The sequence below is a fragment of the Colobus angolensis genome, unplaced genomic scaffold, assembly GCF_000951035.1.
Source record: "Colobus angolensis palliatus isolate OR3802 unplaced genomic scaffold, Cang.pa_1.0 Scaffold69, whole genome shotgun sequence".
Taxonomy (NCBI): domain Eukaryota; kingdom Metazoa; phylum Chordata; class Mammalia; order Primates; family Cercopithecidae; genus Colobus; species Colobus angolensis.
In genome coordinates, this window is record NW_012120598.1 from 9,875,205 (window position 1) to 9,886,915 (window position 11,711).

An 11,711-nucleotide genomic window follows, 5' to 3' on the forward strand; every position below is an offset into this window, starting at 1 on the left:
AGAGGCACCAGTGCCTAGGAAGCCATCAAATAAAAATGAGAATTAATGAGACAGCAAATTGGGAACTAACAAGCTTCTGTAAAAATCACTTCTCCATGATTTTGTATCAGGGCAAGAAAAGTTAGGGTCAATCACAGATACTCCAGTAAGGAAAAGGGGATCTGTTCATTAATCGAGCTCAAACCAGAGTGGTCGAAGTTCTTCCTCTCATTAGAGGAAGAGCACAGTAGTTTCTTTTAATGTTCTAGTTGACTGAATATTTCATTCTGTAATGAGAAAGAGGTTACTGAAATCATCCCAAAATTCTACTGCAGACTGTTGTAGAGGCAAAATTAGGTTAGAAAACCAAACTTCTCAAAATCCATATTATAAAGTTTTACAGAATACATTTTTTTATGTGCATAAACAAACCAGCATACAGGTACTAAATCTCAGTTTGAGTATCAAATTTTGACAGTGTTTTACACTTACAATGAGATATCGGAGTATTAAGGGGCTAACAAATACATATTTAATGCTTTTCTATAATCATACTCTTAGAATAATCCTTGAGTTTTTGACTGAAAGTTTAAATATAATAATTATACAATGATAATCTCAAGATGTGATCTTTTCTGATCATTCTGAAATGTGTATTTTAAAGACATTCAGTTTATTGTTTTATACGCATATCATGGAGCCACTCAAATTTTACCAAGTCTTTTTTCTTTTCACTATCTTGAGGTATTTTATTATTCATTTATTTTTAATTTTTGTGGATTTCTTTTTTTTTTGAGACAGAGTCTCATTTTGTCACCCAGGCTGGGGTACAGTGGTGCAATCTCAGCTCACTGCAACCTCCGCCTCCGGGATTCAAGTGATTCTCCTGACTCAGCCTCCCAAGTAGCCGTGATTACAGGTGTGTGCCACCACACCAGCAAGTTTTTGTATTTTTAGTAGAGACGGGGTTTTGCCATATTGGCCAGGCTCCTGACCTCAGGTGATCCGCCCACCTCAGCCTCCCAAAGTGCTGGTATTACAGGCCTGAGTCACCATGCCCAGCCAATTTTTTAATTAAGGTAAAATGCATATAACATTTACCATCTTTACAATTTTTAAGTGTACAATTAAGTGACATAGGACTTTATTTACTTAAAAAAGAGTTTTTAAGAGATAAAGTCTCACTATGTTGCCCAGGCTGGACTTGAACTTCTGAGTTAAAACAGTTCTCCTGCCTCAGCCTCCCAAGTAGCTGGGACTACAGGCATGTACCACCACAACTGGTTCTTTAGTAATTCTTTTAAGTAGATATTTTATGATACATTATTTTATCTGGTGTCTCTGTTTACTATTTCACCTGCTTTCAATACAAATCATAGTGATATCCCAGGTTAGCATTGGAGAATATCCTTTAAAACACCTTTCTCCTGCATAATTCAAGAATCTCCAATGACCTTCTACTGCCCAAAGCATTAATATATTCAAGGTCTTCAGAATTCATTATCATTCATCAATATTTTTAATAGATGCTTGACTGGTCTTCTCAGTAGTACAACATACTTATCCCTATAGTATGATTTCTCTTATGCCATTCTTAAAACAGACAAGCTCTAAATACTTTTTTTTCCCCATTTAAATTTTATTCCTTTCAAGTTTTGGTTGAATTCTTACTGTTTCCACAGAGTCTTCTAAGGTTTTTGCAGGCCATAAACCTCTATTTATTCTCTCTGCTTCTTTTGTATTGCATTGTTCTGCAACAATATTTATTTTTTAGTACCACTTTATTGTAATAGTAAGCACTCTATTAAATTGTCAGATATTTCTAATATTAAAAATTAGAGCTTCAAGGCATCAGTCTGGGGAAATATTTTATGAATAAGACCTCAAAAGCACAGGCAACAAAAGCAAAATTAAACAAATGGGATTTTATTGAACTAACAAGCTTCTGTAAAGCACAGGAAACAATCAACTGAATAAAATGACAATTTACAGAATGGGATAAAATATTTGCAGACTATCTATCTGATAGAATTTAATATCCTGAACATATAAGGAACTCAATCTTCTCAAAAAAAGAAAATATAAACAAACCAGACATCCAATTAAAAAAGAGGCAAATGATCTGAACAGACATTTCTCAAAAGAAGACATACTAATGACCAACAAATGTATTTAAAAAATACTCAACTTCACCAATCTTCAGAGACACGGACATCAAAACTGCAGTGAGCTATCATCCCACCCCAATTAAGATTGATATCATCAAAAAGACAAAAAATTTCAAATGCTAGTGACGATGTGCAGAATAGGGAACTCTTACACACTATGGGTGGAAATGCAAACTAATACAGACACTATGGTGAAAAGTATGGAGGTTCCTCTGCCAGCTACCAATAGAACTACCATACCATCCATTACCAAAGTACTGAACATCTGTTCAAAGAAAAGGAAATCAGTACATCAAAGAGACTCCTGCACCTCAGGGTTTACTGCAGTACTATTCACAATATCTGAGATATGGAATCAGCATAGGGATCCAACAATAAATGAAATATATGTGGCATATACACCACATTGGAATATTATGTAGCCACAAAAACAAAATTTGATCATTTGAGGTAACAGAAATGGAGCTGAAGGCCATTGTGTTAAATACAAAAGCCAGGAACACAATGAACACTGCATGTTCTCACTCATGTGGAAGTTAAACAAAGTTGATTGTGTAGAAGTAAAAGTAAAACACAATATGCTAGAGTCCGGAAAGACTGGGGAAAAGGGGATAGGGAAAGATTTGTTACAGCTAGATAGGAAAAATAAGTTCTAATTTTCACAGCACTGTTATATGACTACAGTTACCAATGATATATAGTTTCAAATAGCTAGCAGGAGGATATTAAATGTTCCCAACACAAATAAGTGATAAATGTTTGAGATGATTAAGTGTACAATTGGATGATGGATATGGTAATTACTCTGATCTAATCACTATGCATATATACATGGAATGAAGATATCACTATGTATTCCATAAATATGGACATATTATTACGTGTCAATTAAAAATAAGATTTAAAAAATTAGGGCATGGAAAATAGTATGAGATAATTTTTTAAATCATGCAAATTGCTGGAGATAATGTAAACTGATAAGACTTTCTATATTACAAATTTGAAAATTTCTCCTCTGAGCTGAATAATATCCACATACCAATCACTTTGTGAAAATCCATGCTCTTTTTCTGCCGTCTTAAACACCTGAAACACTTGAATGATGCTAGTTAACTATAATTCTTCTTATATTGTAAGTATTTTATTTATTCAATATGTGAGAAGCTTGTAAACATTGTAAGGAACAGACCAACTATCTGATTTTTTAAATTGTCACATATGTGAACAGACAGTTCATGAAAAAAAAAGTGACTCAGACTTCCAGCTGGGCGCAGTGGCTCATACCTGTAATCCCAGCACTTTGGGCGGCCGAGGCAGGTGGATCACCTGAGGTCAGGAGTTCGAGACCAGCCTGACCAACATGGAGAAACACTGTCTCTACTAAAAATACAAAAATTAGCTGGATGTGGTGGCACATGCCTGTAATCTCAGCTACTTGGGAGGCTGAGGCAGGGGAATCTCTTGAACCTGGGAGGCGGAGGTTGTGGTGAGCAGAGATCACGCCATTGCACTCCATCCCGGGCAACAAGAGCAAAACTCCATCTCAAAAAAAAAAAAAAAAAAAAAAAAAGCAAAGAAAGTGACTCAGACTATTAAAAAAGAAATAGTTTGATGTCAACCTTAATGAAATTAGTGAAAATTGAAACTAAAGTAAAAGAACATTTGTTTCAGTTATTAGATTAACAAATATCAAGAAATTGATTAAATTTCTGTGATTGGAAAAGTGAATGGAAAGAATCACATATTGCTGGTGGGAGTACATAGGGTCATTTGCAAAACCAAAAATGGACATGCCCTACCCCTGTACAATAAGACATATCAATAAGGATAATGTAAATGATAGCTTCAATTTCCCTATTTATATTCACTCTACATCTTTACAAGAAGAAGGCTACTTCATGTGAAAGTCTGCATTTTATGTCTGAGGATGTTTTTCTGGCTATGAGAGCATGGTCACACCATACACAAAGAAATCCGAAACTACTAGAGAGAGAACCCCCTGTAGTCCACCTTTAATTAATGATGGACTGGATAGGGAATTATTGGAGAAATGCTTAGCTTCTTGGCCATTGAGTTGGAATAACTCCAAGGCATGTTCTACCCTGTCTGCCAGAGTCCCCCAGCAATACTGCACTTCAGTTTCTCACAGTGGTAAGTGTCTTGAAACTGCACTCCTTATTAGATTCTCTCTTTTCCCCGTGTGTCTTACTCAATCCCTTTCATGTGATTCTGAGATGACTACCAAATAAATTATTTGTACCCTAGTCCTTTTATCAGGTTCTGGTAGAACCCAAACTGATGTAGATATCCACTGCGATTTTGTCTGTAAAAGGAAAACTTGGGGGAAAATATTTCATATTATTTTATTTTATTTATAGAGAGTCTTTCTATGTTGCCCAGGCTACTCTCAAACTCCTGAGTTCAAGTAATTCTCCTGCCTCAGCCTCCTGAGGCAAATATATTTAAATGCTTATTTACAAAGATTGATAGAACACATTAAAGTTCATTCTTTCAATGAAATACTAAGCTTCCTTTAAAATAAATGACAGAGCTGTCTACATACTGATAATATATTATATCTAAGCTATGATACTTAAAAAGCATTAAATATTATAGTGCTTAGGCATATGTTTATAAAAGCATATTATATCTCAGGAAAAATAGAGAGGAATTGATAATAAAATTTATCTATGATATTAGAATCTAGCAGCTGTGGGATACTGACGAAGAGAGTCCAGCATGTTGATATAGCCCTGTTGGTGCCTTTTGATATTTATTTCACGTGCATTTCTATCTGTTCAAATATTGAATAATGAAATTTTACAGAAAAAGACAGATCAGTTGCTATCTATGCAATTGTACGTTGAATCTCACTTGTTAGTAAGGCCTTGAGAAAACTGACCTTGAAGGAAAGGTAAATATGTATTCCAAGCCTATTGTGCTAAGATTCTATTATTTCTTAGTAAGCCTCAGTTTGTAAAAGGTATTTCATGCACAGAATACTCTGCATGACTGGCAATCAAACCAAAACAAAACAAACAAACAAAAAATCACTTTCTAACACGTGTAAGCTCATATTATAAATCTACATGGCAACCTCGAAGGATTTTAAGACTTTTTTTAATGGGACATAAATTGGGCAAGAATATGAAGAATATTCAATGAGAAGCTATAAAGGGATTAGCTTGTATGCAATACAGTCTCGGCTCACTGCAACATCCACTCCTGGGTTCAAGCAGTTCTCCTGCCTCAGCCTCCTGAGTAGCTGGGAGTACAGGTGCCCATCACCACACCCAGTTAACCTTTGTATTTTTAATAGAGACGAGGTTTCACCGTGTTGGTCAGGCTGGTCTCCAACTCCTGACCTCAGGTGATCCACCTACCTCGGCCGCCCAAAGTGCTGGGATTACAGGAGTGAGCCACCGTACCCGTCTATGCAATATATTTTTAAAACCCTGTATGTACAGCAATTCTACAATCTGCCTGTGAAATAGAAGTGTATATTTTCAGGTGTTCTTAATTTTTATATAATTATTAGGTTCATGTTTCCAATTAAGTAAGAACAACCAAAACAAACACTATAAGAATTATTGTAACAAATTATTCGTTAATTGAAAACGTTGGCCTGTCATTTGTTGCTGTCAAATTAAAACTCCACATTAGATTCTTCTATTTAGAGTTCTTAATTGTTCGTTTCCTCTCCCTTCTTGCCATAAATTTCTAGGTATCGTTCACTTTGTTTAATAATTAAGGAAGTTTTATCCAAATGATAATGAACTCTCACCATTTTGGCCTGTCTGACAGTCTCCGAGCACATCAGATAAGAAAGGACTTGTCACCACAAAGTGCTGTGAAATGTACTTGAAAATGAAGTTTAATTTCAGTCAGCATTTCTTAGACCACTGCTGTTAACAGTGGTCTCACCCTCACTTTACAAGGGTGACAAGATTGTACGGAGTTGAGAACCTAAGATGAAGTAACACATTTTGTATTGCAGAATATTCTCTATTTGCTAATCTTGAGTATAGAAGAAAGAGCTTTGCTATCAGACCAGACGATTTGGAGAATAACCATTATTTTGAAAGTGGCAATGCAAATTAAAACAAGACACAAAATTACAAAAGGATTCCACTTAGGTCTAATCGTAATTAATGCCAGTAACTATTTGCATATACTTTAAAACAAGATGTTTTGGTCTTAATTTTGATAAAATGCACTTGCTCTCATTGTTCTCACTTAAAAGTGGGAGATAAATTGTGAGAACATATGAACATAAAGTCACAGACACCAGGGTCTCCTTGAGTACTTGAGGGTGGAGGGTGGGAGGAGGGAGAGGAGCAGAAAACGTAACTATTGGGTACTGGGCTTAATTCCTGAGTGATGAAATACCCAGTATAACAAACCCCTATGACATGAGTTTTCCTGTGTAACAAACTTTCACATGTATGTCTGAACCTAAAATAAAAGTTAAATATGTGTGTATGCATGTGTGCGCGTGTGTGTGTACACATATACTTGCTTGATATGTCTCTAGATATATGGAGCTAATGAGGTCTGGTTGATTTAATCTGGTAGTGAGAGTAGTAAATATTCATATAGGTCTGTTTCATTAGAGTGACATAAATAGTAACATAACCAGTCAGACATTCAGAATGTGATTTTCTAAGATTTTCAGACTGTTTCACTAAAAGGAAAATCATTGGCTCTTTATCAAACCATTTTGACTGAAGCTATATTTCTTTGCCTTTTCAAACAGTGTTTTCTTGAAAAAAAAAAAACAAAACAAAAAAAAACCAAAGAACTCTACTTCTGAGAGGTTAGCCCTAATATAGTGCATCAAAGTCTGTGCCTTTAGAATACCTGTTAACAGCCACAAAAGAGACTTAATAGATAATGTGAAAGGGGGAGCTATTACTCCCCTTTAAGCTACAAAAGCATTTCTAGATAGCAGGGAAAATACAATTCAAAACACATCTGTTATGCTTCTCTTCTAATATGAGAAAACTAACATAAATCAGCATGAGAGAACCTAGCCTGCAACAATTTTGAAAAGAAAAAAAAAAAGTCTCTAATGAATTCTCATGGTAACTCCTTTACCAAAATTATACAAGACAGCAAAAACTAAAACTAAAACAAAACCCAAAATGTGTTGGATCAAGATAAAAACTTATCTGCTGAAGAAATTACTGTAGCATACAACACCTGTGTATTTTCAGAGTGAATTCTAAGACACTTAAAGGAAAATGGTAAGTGATGAGTGGCACAAACACACAATTCATTGGGTCATTGATGATATTCTAGTCTGAGTGAAATACGCCTAGGCTTTAGTTCAATTTTCCAATGCAGAAAATGTGTTTAATGACACTGTGTTTGGTGCTACATATTAAAAATGCTTTTAAAAGTAAAAATAATAACAATCTCTAAGTGTGGAGATGTAAGAGTCCCAAACGTCTGTGTGTTTGTGTTGTTGTGGTGTGTGTTCTGTGTGTGTTTGTGTGTTTGTGTGAGAAGATTGTTAGGAAGAATCTCCTTAAACTTTTGACAATAGCGTATTTTCTTAGAATTCAGTAAGTTAATTCTTGTTTTACCTTACTAGAGATGATTCTTAAAGACACACACATAAGGGTGGTTGTACACAAAATTAGGAACTCTTGGAAAAGAAACAAAAGTGCGGTATAAATTTTCCCCAAGCTAAGATCAATATTCTGTAAAAAAGTAATAATAATGAATGGAAAATATAGGAGGTGTCTTCTCACTTACTACAAATGTGACCTTGGACAAACGACGTATCTTTTTTTTCCATTTTTTTCATCTGTAAATCTCACGTAGCCTTTAAAAAGGATTAAATAAAATTACATAAAAATACCTCAGGAAAAGTGTTTAGAAAAAGGCCCAGCACATGATTAGTGCTAATCACATGTTAGCTTTCACTATTTCCAGAACTATTATTAGTTTCGATATTATTATTGTTGTTAGTTAACCCATACTAGGCTTACCATTTGGTAATGGTACCACCATAATCACGTACCACCATTCATCGTTACCAAGCATTGTCTTTATTATCTACCTATCTGTGAGTTTTGTTGTTGTTGTTGTTTGAGACGGAGTCTCGCTCTGCCGCCCAGGCTGGAGTGCAGTGGCGCGATCTCGGCTCACTTCAAGCTCCACCTGCCGGGTTCCCGCCATTCTCCTGCCTCAGCCTCCGGAGTAGCTGGGACTATTTTTTGTATTTTTAGTAGAGACGGGATTTCACTGTGTTAGCCAGGATGGTCTCCATCTCCCGACCTTGTGATCCGCCAGCCTCGGCCTCCCAAAGTGCTGGGATTACGGGCCTGAGCCACCGCGCCCGGCCCATCTGTGAGGTTTTTTGAAGGAAAGCCCGTTTTCTTAACGTATGTTCTGAACAAAATAATTAAGAGCAAGGACTCTGGAGTCAAGACTGTCCAGTTGGATAATTTGATTATATTTTATTTATTAGAATATTTTAGTGTGTACTTTTGTTGAGATTTTCTCATTAATATTTTATTCCACTTATTTCCTGGGTTTCTGTGGAAGATATTATACTCACATTTGAAATAATAATTACATTAGGATTTCTTTAGAAAATATGCATTGACTTGCCTAAGACTCAAAAAGTCATATTGTTGTTCAGAATAACCATAAGAGGAATACATTGAGTTAATTTTTAAAAGTAATGTGCAGATAAAAGGACATAGTGTAATTAAGAGAAAATTATTTTTGTAGCACTTTGGACTAAATTATAATTGAATATTCTAATAGTGCCAGGAGTTACGGACACCAGTGAAAGTAAAATAAATAAGCAAATACAAAACTGCATACACTGACTGAAGATTCTTCCTCATCTACCCCGGGGGCATCATTTGCAGAGTGAATAGAGCCAAAGTCTTCATTAGTATTAATATCAGAATACAACATGTCTTTCATTTGAACAGAGAAAAATAAATCTCAGTTGTAAGCCTATTTTATAAACACTATAGAGAGCAGGCCAGGGGGAGCATGTCCACACAGAGTATAGTGGTTTGTTGAAAGGAAACATTGGACATGTCTCTAACTTTAAAAATAACTAGAATACAGGTGTCCTATTGTCAACAATATAGTGCAGAGCTGGCTTGGTGCCATGTAGTAATTGATATTAACTGCAGAGGTTAGTAAATAAGAGTTACAGCAGGACATTCTATTTGATGGGCATGTCCATTGTTGCAGCTCCCACTTCAACACTTTTAAAGGGTCCTGTAAGAGCTTAATAAAGATAATTTCTATTAATTGGCAAATTTATTACTTTCTGGCTCTTTCCCATTATCCTTTAATATATTTCTCAGGCTCTGTCTTTTAATACCAACAATTAATACAGCTTCCAATTATTTGCTAAAGTGAATTAAAATTATTCCAAAGAAGCCACCACTGTTCATATTTATTGAAGTGGTCACAGACAAGGTGTCACTCAAATTCTCATATAGAACATCATTGTTCAAGCATTGCATGCAATAGGTATGGTAACACCATTGCCTTTATTCATGGTTGTCAAGAAAAATTTCATCAGACAATGTTAAACAGGCAATTATTATTTTATTCAAGACTACTGCAATGGGGAGAGAGGCAATAATTAAGTCTGAACTTACCTCTGCTGTAACAAAGAATGGTAGGGTTTTTAAGGGCTGTGGTGAGTTAGTGGAAAAGTAACAAAGGATGTTGCAGGGAGGTTGATTAATGGAGTGTGTCAAGTACATTAAATTATACGTTAAGTTTGTGATTAGGGCCTTTTGCTTGGAATGTTTTGCTCTGTGATTGGGTAACCTGGGTTCTGTAAGGGATAGGGGGAAGGAGGGACAGGATCCTCTGTGGTTAGCCCACGTGGTCCAGAGTGAGAGGGAGGTCAGTTATCTAGAGACAAAAAGAAGCCTGCATAAAGTTCAGTCAAGCTAAGGGGAATTTTTAGGCCATCTTACCCTAAGCCACCCTTAGAGAGAGCACCACTCACCTAAGTCACCCTCAGAGAGAGCACCAAATCTATCCTAAAATAAATAAAGAAATATCATAGACTCCTTGGAAAGTACTATCCTAAAAGCTCTCTAGGTTCAAGAAAGCTTCAAGAAAACCCTATCTTTCCACATGGGCTACGATATTCTGAAAACTCATAGCAATTTCAGCTCTTGGAAATAAGTGTGAATTTCATGTTTCCATGCCTTTCTTGGATTAGTATTGGGTTTTCTAAGGCAGAATGGAATATCTGGTCAAAAGATGGGTTTAATAGCTCTTATCACTTGCACCAAGGTAAACTTTCATGAAATAGTCTTCACATAAATGCCACTATATCCTCTTTTGTAAGGAAAAAGTCAGAAGAAATAATAGCTAGAAGCTTAGCAATACAAGGACTGGTAAGAAATGATACTTGCTGAGAGAATCACGAGAGTCAATGCTTGGTTGGCTACTTTGGAATTGTGATACAGGCACGGGTTTATCCATTGCCTTCTGTGAACAAAGGAGAAAAGAAAAAGCAGGGTCAGAGGATGATGATATCAATTGTGTTTGGGATATTTGAGGTCCCTTCCTCTCTCAAGATGATGCAACAAAAGAGAGAAGTAACAAATTAGCAAATAGGGTAATGTAGATTTTAAAAGACATATATGCTATTTGAGAAGCTGAAGCATTTTATGCTTTTAAAGACGATAGCAGCTGGCATTTATTATAGTCAAAATTGCTGCCTTGAAAAATTTGCAATGAAGCTTTAAGAAATCACCAAGATTATGATCCAGAATTCTAATGGGTTCAGCTTTAGGAGTAGATTACTTCAATCTGAAAGATAAAACATTGTTATTCTTAGACTGATGTTACCACTAAGAACATATACAGGCGGTAAGTACGGTAGCTTTGTTGCAAAGTGAAAACTGTTTAGATGAGGAAGGAGGGCATTAGCATCTTTCATATAAACTAGGAGGCCTTTTTCAACTTTACAAAGTCTAGAAAATATTTACTTAAATTTCATAGTGGTAAAACTGCCAAGAATAAAACCATGAAGGATGATCAGTACTGAAGTTATTTCTTGTTTGTTTGTTTTGTTCTTATTTTTACCCAAAGCTTCATAGCCGGAGAGCACATGAATAAATCACCTCTGAAGAGAGTGAATATCGGTATGTGAATATCGGACAGAAGGTATTTTTAATACAGGCAATATCTTCTATGGCAAATGTACTCACTTGTCAGAAAGAATGTGAAAAATATAATTAAGACGTTAATTTTGGTATACCTAAACAACATGTGTTTCCAACTAATAGTTTGAAGTTGGAAACAATTTGGGTTTGCCTGTGTTTCTGAGGCAAGTTTCAGTGTGATGAGGTCTGGAATTAATTAATTTTGAGCTGTTCCTTAAATTCATAATTTAATTGATTAAAAGATTACTCTTCTAGAGTTTATGATATGAAAAGACTTGCTAGAGAATGATCACCTCGCTGACGGAGAGCAGAGGAATTCAAACTTGGAGAGATGCAGATTCAGCATAACAGTGCTGTACACAAAAACAATAGAGGAATGGGTGGTGGTCTTTGT